At 57.1% G+C, this 10,000-nt stretch overlaps 1 pseudogene; it reads right to left on the reverse strand.

Annotated features, from left to right (window-relative positions):
* Nucleotides 1-9,040: 9,040 nt before the first annotated feature.
* Nucleotides 9,041-10,000, reverse strand: part of LOC135172012 (large subunit ribosomal RNA) — a 2,852-nt pseudogene continuing 1,892 nt past the window's right edge.

Raw genomic sequence — 10,000 nt, forward strand, 5'->3', positions numbered from 1 at the left:
TGTCTTGCTCCTCGACAGTTCGAGCTTTGCTGATGCGCACCACGACGCGATGTGTTCGGCGACGGCTCGGCCTATCCTCTCTATTTCCTTACGCGAGTCGGCCGATACGACCGCGATAAGGTCGTCCGCGTAGGCGACTTCGATTTCGCCGAAATTCTGCTCGATGCTCTTGAGGAGGGCATCGAACATGAGATTCCAGCAAGCGGGGCCGAGGACTGATCCTTGCGGACAGCCCCGGGTGGCCGGCTTGGAAACCTCTTGGTCGCTCCAGGCGATCTTGACAGTCCGATTGTCGAAGTAGCTCCGGAGCACTTCAAAGACATTCTTCGGGCAGTCTCGATCCGCCAAAGACTGGAGGACTAGGGGCCACCACACGTTGTCAAAGGCACCTGAGATATCGAACAGGAGTCCAATGACGTACCTCTTGTCGTTACCGCGTTCGACTAATTCACGCAACTCTACTATCGCGTCTTCCGTGGATCGTCCAGGCAGAAAACCATATTGACGTCCTGATATTTTGTCCTCAGTAAGGACTTTCGCCGTAAGGATCCCGTGCAGGACCTTTTCGAAAAATTTCCCGACAACCGACAAGAGGCAAATGGGACGGTAGGATTTGGGGTCGGACACATCCTTGTGAACTCCTTTGAGGAGAGCACGAAGTGTACCGACTTTCCAAACGGTGGGGAAAACGCCATGCTTAAGGCAGGCGTTGAAGAGTCGCGTGAAGATGTGAGGCATCCTCATGACCGCGACTTTCAGTACCCTAACTTCAACTAAATCGCATCCTGGGGCTTTGTCATTCTTAAGGGTCTTGACGAGACCCTTAAGTTGGTCGTCGGTCAAGTCTCGTGCGTCCTCTGTTTCAACCCTTAGGTTCTTCACGCGTTCGCGGATGTCGGTCTGTTCCGGTGTGTCTGCGTTGGGGTCGTCGTCGGGTACGTGTGTGTCCAACAGGACCTCAGCAGTCTCACGCATTGTAAGTGTCGTGCCATTCGCGGTTCTAAGTGTGCTGAGGACCGTGCCTACGCGCAATTTATCAGCCGCGTATTTGTAGTGAAAGCCCCAGGGATTCGCGTTGCTTTCCGTCGTGATGTATCCGCGCCAGCTATTTTCCTTAGATGTCCTAAGTAGCCTGGTATACGATCGCAGGACTACACGATATCTACTCTGTTTAATTTTTCGCGCGTCAGGGTTAGTCTCCCTTCGGTAGCCGTTTCGGAGACGACTGACCAGTTTGCGTTTGCTGGTCAGCTCCTCGGTCCACCACGGATTCGCGCGACGGTAATGTCTGCGGCGCGGCATCGAATCTTGGCAGGCTTTGGTGAGTACGTCACCCAGTACTTCTGCCATTCTCTCAACATCCGCTGTAGAATCCAGCGGATGGTCCACGAGTTTCTCACGGGCCTCCTCATCGAGGGTCGCTTCGAACTTTTCCCAGTCGGCCCGGCGAACGTTGAACCGCATGGTAGAGCCCTCGCCGACTCCCGAGTTATTGACGCGCTGTGAGGAACTCCGGATCGCTAATCGAAAGAAAACCGACGTGTGGTCACCGGTGGACCACTCGTCCTCCAACCTCCATGCACGTATGAATTTATACATGCCAGGAGTGGCCAGTGTGACGTCGATGAACGACGTACCTGCGGCACTCCTGAAGGTTGGGCCCTGCCTAGCATCATTCGCGGCGCGGAGACCGAAAGACTCGATGAGCTCGCCCAGGAGGACACCACGGTCAGTGGTCCTGGGGCTCCAAAGGGAGTGTTGGGCGTTGGAATCGGCCGCCACCAGAACGCGGCGACCCCTGAGACAGCTGAGAACCTTTTCAAGCTGCCTCAGGTGGATTTCTATGTCGTCCGAGTATTGAAAATAACTGGAGACGACGAAGAAGGATCCACCGGGGACGCGGGCTTCAGCACAAACGCAATGTGCATTACTTAATTGGGACACGTAAGCAATCTCCACGATGGAGTTGCACGCAACGACGGCCGCCCACGGTCGCTCCGTTGAGCTCGCGGCAATTCGCATTCCGACTCCTAAGCCGCGGATGGCCCAGGTGTTCGCCTCCCGAATGGCATACGGCTCCTGGAGCAACAATATGTCCAGACGCTCTTTACGAATTAACTGGAAGACCTCCCCGGTTACTGCAATTGAGCGGGACATGTTCAATTGCAGTATTCTAACGTCGCGTTGCGCGCCCGGTCCCTCGATCGCAGGGGTCCGGGGAGGATGACCTATTGGAACGGGGGGTACCGGTGAGCCTCCGGTCGCGACGCGATGACTATCGATCCTACTTAATCTAACTTGGCACTCGCGAACCCTACCTAATAATTGAGTGGACTCACCGGTTGATGTTCTTGAAGATCCCGGCGTTGGCTGACTCGGCTGCGCAGTCAGTCCCGCGTTGCCTGCGACGTCCTCGACGTCCTCGTGGACAGCACGAAGGCTGGAACCTTTCCCTCGTCGGGAGGGCAGTACCCCGGCGCACGGCGGGCGACTACGAACCCTTGAGGGCACCACCCTCCTTGGGTCCCTCGATGTAGTCGCTGGTGATGTTCCTCTGGCATGCTGGGAAGCGATGCGCAGACTTCGCCGCACGACGGACGCATTATCGTGCCCCCCCGGAGATCCGATTGGGGGCAGCTTAGACTCCGGAAATTTCTTGCAATAATGCTCTGCCATGGTTGAAGTTGACGAGACGGTCGCCGGCCGTGCCAAAAGGCAAGAGCTGAAAAGCTGAAAAGTAAAAGAAAAAGAATGAATAAGAAGATTAGGATTAGGTGGGACGATTCCCCGCGGCACCGAGCTGGGTAGCTCGAGACGCTGGGCGCCGTCCCTGGGAGGGGGCCTTCCGGTTCCCGCCGAGCTGGGGAGCTCGGATCGGGGCCCGGTGGAGGCGCTGAAGGAGTGCTCCGCCTCGACTCCCCTCGAAAGAGGAGCAGAGAGGGAGCAGACCCACAGAAAGGGGGAACCCACCCATCCCACCCGACGACCCACCCCGCGAACCGTCCCTTTCCCGAGGGATACCCACCCACTCCCCCTGACCCAACCCCCACGTGTGGCGTCGCGTTTTCGCCGGCCTCCACCGTTGCGGGAGGTTCCGACTACTAACACGTGGCTGGAACAAGATGCGAGAACCGCAATGTCCATGCCCTTCGCACTGCGAAGCAGCCAGTCCCCCCTCCCCCGCACCACCCCGCGAACCGTCCCTTTTCCGAGGGAAACCCACCCACTCCCCTGACCCAACCCCCACGTGTGGCGTCGCGTTTTCGCCGGCCTCCACCGTTGCGGGAGGTTCCGACTACTAATGCGTGGCTGGAACCACCTGCGAGAACCGCAGCGTCCATGCCCTTCGCACTGCGAAGCAGCCTGTCCCCCCGAACCCCCACCCGCGCGTGGAATTACCCGTCCGCCAACCGATTCCGCCCTCCACCCCGTGAAACCACCCCTCCACCAGCCGATTTCGCCCTCCCGCGCGTCTCCCGAAGTCCGGCCCACCCACCGTGACCAAATCCGCGACCCTCCCCCTCCAAACCCCCCAGTAAGTAGGTCTCGCGACCCTCCACCCGTCGATTTCGCCCGCCACCACGTGGACCCACCCCTCCACCACGTGGAACCACCCCTCCACCAGCCGATTTCGCCCTCCCTCGCGACCCAATTCGCGACCCCCCCCCCTCCGAAACCCCCCATGGGTACAGGGACTCACCCTGCACCCGCAACCCCCCTAGGTATAATTATTGAGACCCCCCAAAAGGGGGATCCCAATCCTTACACCAAGTTCGACTCAGGGACCGCGGGGTCGTCACACCCCGTGTGTAAGGGCGGTTTTACCCGCCATTACACCCCCTGCGGGAAGTAGGTAGGGACACTCAATGCGGTAATTATGAAAACAACCTTGCCAGGTTATGGTTTTCGGAAACCTCGCATGGCCTATTAATCTACTCTACTTTTTATAATAACAAACACTTAGGCCATTACCCACTGCCAAGGGGGGGGTTGGAAAAATCCATACTGTCGGCCGGTTCAGATGGCCGAAGGACACTTTGCAACCATGACGGCGCCAGGTCACAAGTGACTGACGCAGGCATGGCTCCCGCGGGGAACCTCGGGGCGGTGGTCCTTGGTGTCAGCCTGACACCCAGAATGTGAAAAGTGGATAAGGGTATTTGGGGTTAAAAGAAATAGAATAGAAGAAGAGGAAGAAAAGAGAAGAGGTGACTCTAATACTCATTCATATCTCCAACCGGGACAGGGTTACCCGGAGAAGGTTACCGGGTTCCTATCCCACGACTCTCGTCTCCGACAACGAGAGCTGGTTGGTCCCATTCATTCATTCACTCATCGTCGCCGCGATTTCTAATTTCCGCGTACTCTTCCACGCATTTTAGCCACATGCATTCCTTGCAAAAATCCGCGAACACGGCGAATGACTCCCTGGACGACACTAGCGCTTGTGCCGCCTGGGGCCATGGGCGATTCCCGATTATTCCCGCGATGCACTCTCGCTGTGGTGCATATATCGGACAGTCCATGATGAAGTGCTGGACTGTGTCTTCAGCCTGGTCGCACTCGCAGTTGCGTGACTGGGCAAGGCACCGGTCATGAAGATAAGACCGGAATTGCCCATGCCCTGTCAGGACCTGCGAAACCCAGTGGTCGCACTCGACCCACTTAGCGTCCAGGCGCGCCGCAGTATCGGGGAAGAACGCGAAGGTGTTCCTCCCGGTTGAAGCCCGCTCAAACCTATCCCTCCAGAGATTCCGGATCTCTGCCTTTATATCTTCGACGGCCTCGATCGGGCGGCCGTTGTCATCAACGCGCGGATTCGCGGGGTCTATTTCTACATCACCTATTCTGACCGCAATGCCTTTCTTGGCTTGGTAGCGCGCTGCTCTTTCCCTCAATAATAGGTCCACAGGAAGCACCCCCGCCGCTGCGCAGAGTGCTTCGTGTGAAGCCGTCCTATACGCGCCAGTCACCGTCAGCAGCGCGCTCCTCTGCGCGGTACGGAGTTTCTTCCAGTCGTACGGTGTGCAACGGTCCACCCACCCTTGGGCTGCATACGACGCGACAGCCTGAAAAACGCCCTGAAAAACGACTTTAACCGATCGGTATCGGAGCCCCCAATGCTTGTGCATTAGGGCCGATAGCCGAGTGAAAAGGACTCTAGCCTTTTCCTGTATGTATTTTGTATGGGTCCGGACCCGCATGTTTCTATTAAAATGTACCCCGAGGTACCTCACGCTCTCCTTGAATCTAATTTTCTCCCCGTCGAGCCTAATCTCGGGTGGGCGGATATCCAACACCGGTTTCACGCGTCGGCGTGTCCTTCGCGCCCGATCCCACCTGTACCGCACCAGCGGCGCTCTCTTCTGCGAGTTGCATGACAGGACAATTGCCTCTGTCTTGCTCCTCGACAGTTCGAGCTTCGCTGACGCGCACCACGACGCGATGTGTTCGGCGACGGCTCGGCCTATCCTCTCTATTTCCTTACGCGAGTCGGCCGATACGACCGCGATAAGGTCGTCCGCGTAGGCGACTTCGATATCACCAAAATTCTGCTCGATGCTCTTGAGGAGGGCATCGAACATGAGATTCCAGCAAGCGGGGCCCAGGACTGATCCTTGTGGACAGCCCCGGGTGGCCGGCTTGGAAACCTCTTGGTCGCTCCAGGCGATCTTGACGGTCCGATTGTCAAAGTAGCTCCGGAGCACTTCAAAGACATTCTTCGGACAGTCTCGATCCGCCAAAGACTGGAGGACTAGGGGCCACCACACGTTGTCAAAGGCTCCTGAAATATCGAAAAGGAGTCCAATGACGTACCTCTTGTCGTTACCGCGTTCGACTAATTCACGCAACTCTACTATCGCGTCTTCCGTGGAGCGTCCAGGCAGAAAGCCATATTGACGTCCTGATATTTTGTCCTCAGTAAGGACTTTCGCCATAAGGATCCCGTGCAGGACCTTTTCGAAAAATTTCCCGACAACCGACAAGAGGCAAATGGGACGGTAGGATTTGGGGTCGGACACATCCTTGTGAACTCCTTTGAGGAGAGCACGAAGTGTGCCGACTTTCCAAACGGTGGGGAAAACGCCGTGCTTAAGGCAGGCGTTGAAGAGTCGCGTGAAGATGTGAGGCATCCTCATGACCGCGACTTTTAGGACCCTAACTTCAACTAGATCGCATCCTGGGGCTTTGTCGTTCTTAAGGGTCTTTACGAGACCCTTAAGTTGGTCGTCCGTCAAGTCTCGTGCGTCCTCTGTCTGGACCGTTAAGTTCCTCGCGCGTTCACGGATGTCAGTCTGTTCGGGTGTGTCTTCGTTGGGGTCATCGTCAGGTACGTGTGTGTCCAACAGTACCTCAGCAGTCTCACGCATTGTAAGTGTCGTGCCATTCGCGGTTCTAAGTGTGCTGAGTACCGTGCCTACACGTAATTTATCAGCCGCGTATTTATAATGGAAGCCCCAGGGATTCGCATTACTTTCGGTCGTTATGTAACCGCGCCAGCTATTTTCTTTAGTTGTCCTAAGTAGCCTGGTATACGATCGCAGGACTACACGATACCTACTCTGTTTAATTTTTCGCGCGTCAGGGTTAGTCTCCCTTCGGTAGCCGTTTCGGAGACGACTGACCAGTTTGCGTTTGCTGGTCAGCTCCTCGGTCCACCACGGATTCGCGCGACGGTAATGTCTGCGGCGCGGCATCGAATCTTGGCAGGCTTTGGTGAGTACGTCACCCAGTACTTCTGCCATTCTCTCAACATCCGCTGTAGAATCCAGCGGATGGTCCACGAGTTTCTCACGGGCCTCCTCATCGAGGGTCGCCTCGAACTTTTCCCAGTCGGCCCGACGAACGTTGAACCGCATGGTAGAGCCCTCGCCGACTCCCGAGTTATTGACGCGCTGTGAGGAACTGCGGATTGCTAAACGAAAGAAAACCGACGTGTGGTCACCGGTGGACCACTCGTCCTCCAACCTCCATGCACGTATGAATTTATACATGCCAGGGGTGGCCAGTGTGACGTCGATGAACGACGTACCTGCGGCACTCCTGAAGGTTGGGCCCTGCCTAGCATCATTCGCGACGCGGAGACCGAAAGACTCTATGAGCTCACCCAGGAGGACACCACGGTCAGTGGTCCTGGGGCTCCAAAGGGAGTGTTGGGCGTTCGAATCGGCCGCCACCAGAACGCGGCGACCCCTGAGACAGCTGAGAACCTTTTCAAGCTGCCTCAGGTGGATTTCTATGTCGTCCGAGTATTGAAAATAACTGGAGACGACGAAGAAGGATCCACCGGGGACGCGGGCTTCAGCACAAACGCAATGTGCATTACTTAATTGGGACACGTAAGCAATCTCCACGATGGAGTTGCACGCAACGACGGCCGCCCACGGTCGCTCCGTTGAGCTCGCGGCAATACGCATTCCGACTCCTAGGCCGCGGATGGCCCAGGTGTTCGCCTCACGAATGGCATACGGCTCTTGGAGCAACAATATGTCCAGACGCTCTTTGCGAATTAACTGGAAGACCTCCCCGGTTACTGCAATTGAGCGGGACATGTTCAATTGCAGTATTCTAACGTCGCGTTGCGCGCCCGGTCCCTCGATCGCAGGGGTCCGGGGAGGATGACCTATTGGAACGGGGGGTACCGGTGAGCCTCCGGTCGCGACGCGATGACTATCGATCCTACATAGACTAACTTGGCACTCGCGAACCCTACCTAATAAATGAGTGGACTCACCGGTTGATGATCTTGAAGATCCCGGCGTTGGCTGGCTCGGATGCGCAGTCACTCCTTCGTCCTCTGCGACGTCCTCGTGGACAGCACGAAGGCTGGAACCTTTCCCTCGTCGGGAGGGCAGTACCCCGGCGCACGGCGGGCGACTACGAACCCTTGAGGGCACCACCCTCCTTGGGTCCCTCGATGTAGTCGCTGCTGGTGTTGTTCCTCTGGCATGCTGGGAAGCGATGCGCAGACTTCGCCGCACGACGGACGCATCATTGTGCCCCCCCGGAGATCCGATTGGGGGCAGCTTAGACTCCGGAATTGTTTTCAATAGATGCTCTGCCATGGTTAGAAGTGGACGAGACGGTCGCCGGCCGTGCCGAAAGGCAATAGCTGAAAGGCTGAAAAGTAAAAGAAAAAGAATGAATAAGAGGACTAAGGGTTAGATGGGGCGGTTCCCCGCGGCACCGAGCTGGGTAGCTCGGGACGCTGAGCACCGTCCCTGGGAGGGGGCCTTCCGGTTCCCGCCGAGCTGGGGAGCTCGGATCGGGGCCCGGTGGAGGCGCTGAAGGAGTGCTCCGCCTCGACTCCCCTCGAAAGAGGAGCAGAGAGGGAGCAGACCCACAGAAAGGGGGAACCCACCCATCCCACCCGACGACCCACCCCGCGAACCGTCCCTTTCCCGAGGGATACCCACCCACTCCCCCTGAGACCCAGCCCCACGTGTGGCGTCGCGTTTTCGCCGGCCTCCACCGTTGCGGGAGGTTCCAACTACTAGCGCGTGGCTGGAACTAGTTGCGAGAACCGCAATGTCCATGCCCTTCGCACTGCGAAGCAGCCAGTCCCCCCTCCCCCGCACCACCCCGCGAACCGTCCCTTTTCCGAGGGATACCCACCCACTCCCCCTGGCCCAACCCCCACGTGTGGCGTCGCGTTTTCGCCGGCCTCCACCGTTGCGGGAGGTTCCGACTACTAACGCGTGGCTGGAACCACTTGCGAGAACCGCAGTGTCCATGCCCTTCGCACTGCGAAGCAGCCTGTCCCCCCGAACCCCCACCCGCGCGTGGAATTCCCCGTCCACCAACCGATTCCGCCCTCCGACCCGTGGGACCACCCCTCCACCACGTGGAACCACCCCTCCACCGGGCGATTTCGCCCTCCCTCGCGACCCAATTCGCGACCCCCACCCTCCGAAACCCCCCATGGGTACAGGGACTCACCCTGCACCCGCAACCCCCCTAGGTGTAATTATTGAGACCCCCCAAAAGGGGGATCCCAATCCTTACACCAAGTTCGACTCAGGGACCGCGGGGTCGTCACACCCCGTGTGTAAGGGCGGTTTTATCCGCCATTACACCCCCTGCGGGAAGTAGGTAGGGACAGCGAGAATCGTCGTTAATCCATTCATGCGCGTCACTAATTAGATGACGAGGCATTTGGCTACCTTAAGAGAGTCATAGTTACTCCCGCCGTTTACCCGCGCTTTTTTGAATTTCTTCACGTTGACATTCAGAGCACTGGGCAGAAATCACATTGCGTCATCACCCGCTAGGGCCATCGCAATGCTTTGTTTTAATTAGACAGTCGGATTCTCCTAGTCCGTGCCAGTTCTGAGCTGAGCGTTGAATGGCGGCCGAAGAGAACGACTACGACACGGTGAAGTATCACAGAAGCCTCGCAGCAAGGAAGATCCGTGGGAGGCCAAGGCACGGGACCGAGCTCGGATTCTGAAACATTACTGATCCATTCACCTCGCCCAGGCCCGGCACGTTAGCCAAACCCACTTCCCGACCAAGCCCGACACGCCCCGCTCCTCAGAGCCAATCCTTATTCCGAAGTTACGGATCCAATTTGCCGACTTCCCTTACCTACATTAATCTCTCGACTAGAGGCTCTTTACCTTGGAGACCTGCTGCGGATATGGGTACGAACCGGCGCGACACCTCCACGTGGCCCTCTCCTGGATTTTCAAGGTCCGAGGGGAAGATCCAGACACCGCCGCAACTGCGGTGCTCTTCGCGTTCCAAACCCTATCTCCTTGCTAAAAGTTTCCAGGGAACTCGAACGCTTATACAGAAAAGAAAACTCTTTCTGGATCTCCCGACGGCGTCTCCAGGTCATTTTGGGTTACCCCGACGAACACTCTTACGAGGGCCCGAATTGTATGCGGTTCCGCTGCCGGGTTCCGGAATTGGAACCGGATTCCCTTTCGCCCAACGGGTGTGTTACAATAATTATAATATATATATAATATATATATATATTTTTTTTTTATAAAAA

This window comes from Diachasmimorpha longicaudata, unplaced genomic scaffold, assembly GCF_034640455.1.
Source record: "Diachasmimorpha longicaudata isolate KC_UGA_2023 unplaced genomic scaffold, iyDiaLong2 ctg00000137.1, whole genome shotgun sequence".
Taxonomy (NCBI): domain Eukaryota; kingdom Metazoa; phylum Arthropoda; class Insecta; order Hymenoptera; family Braconidae; genus Diachasmimorpha; species Diachasmimorpha longicaudata.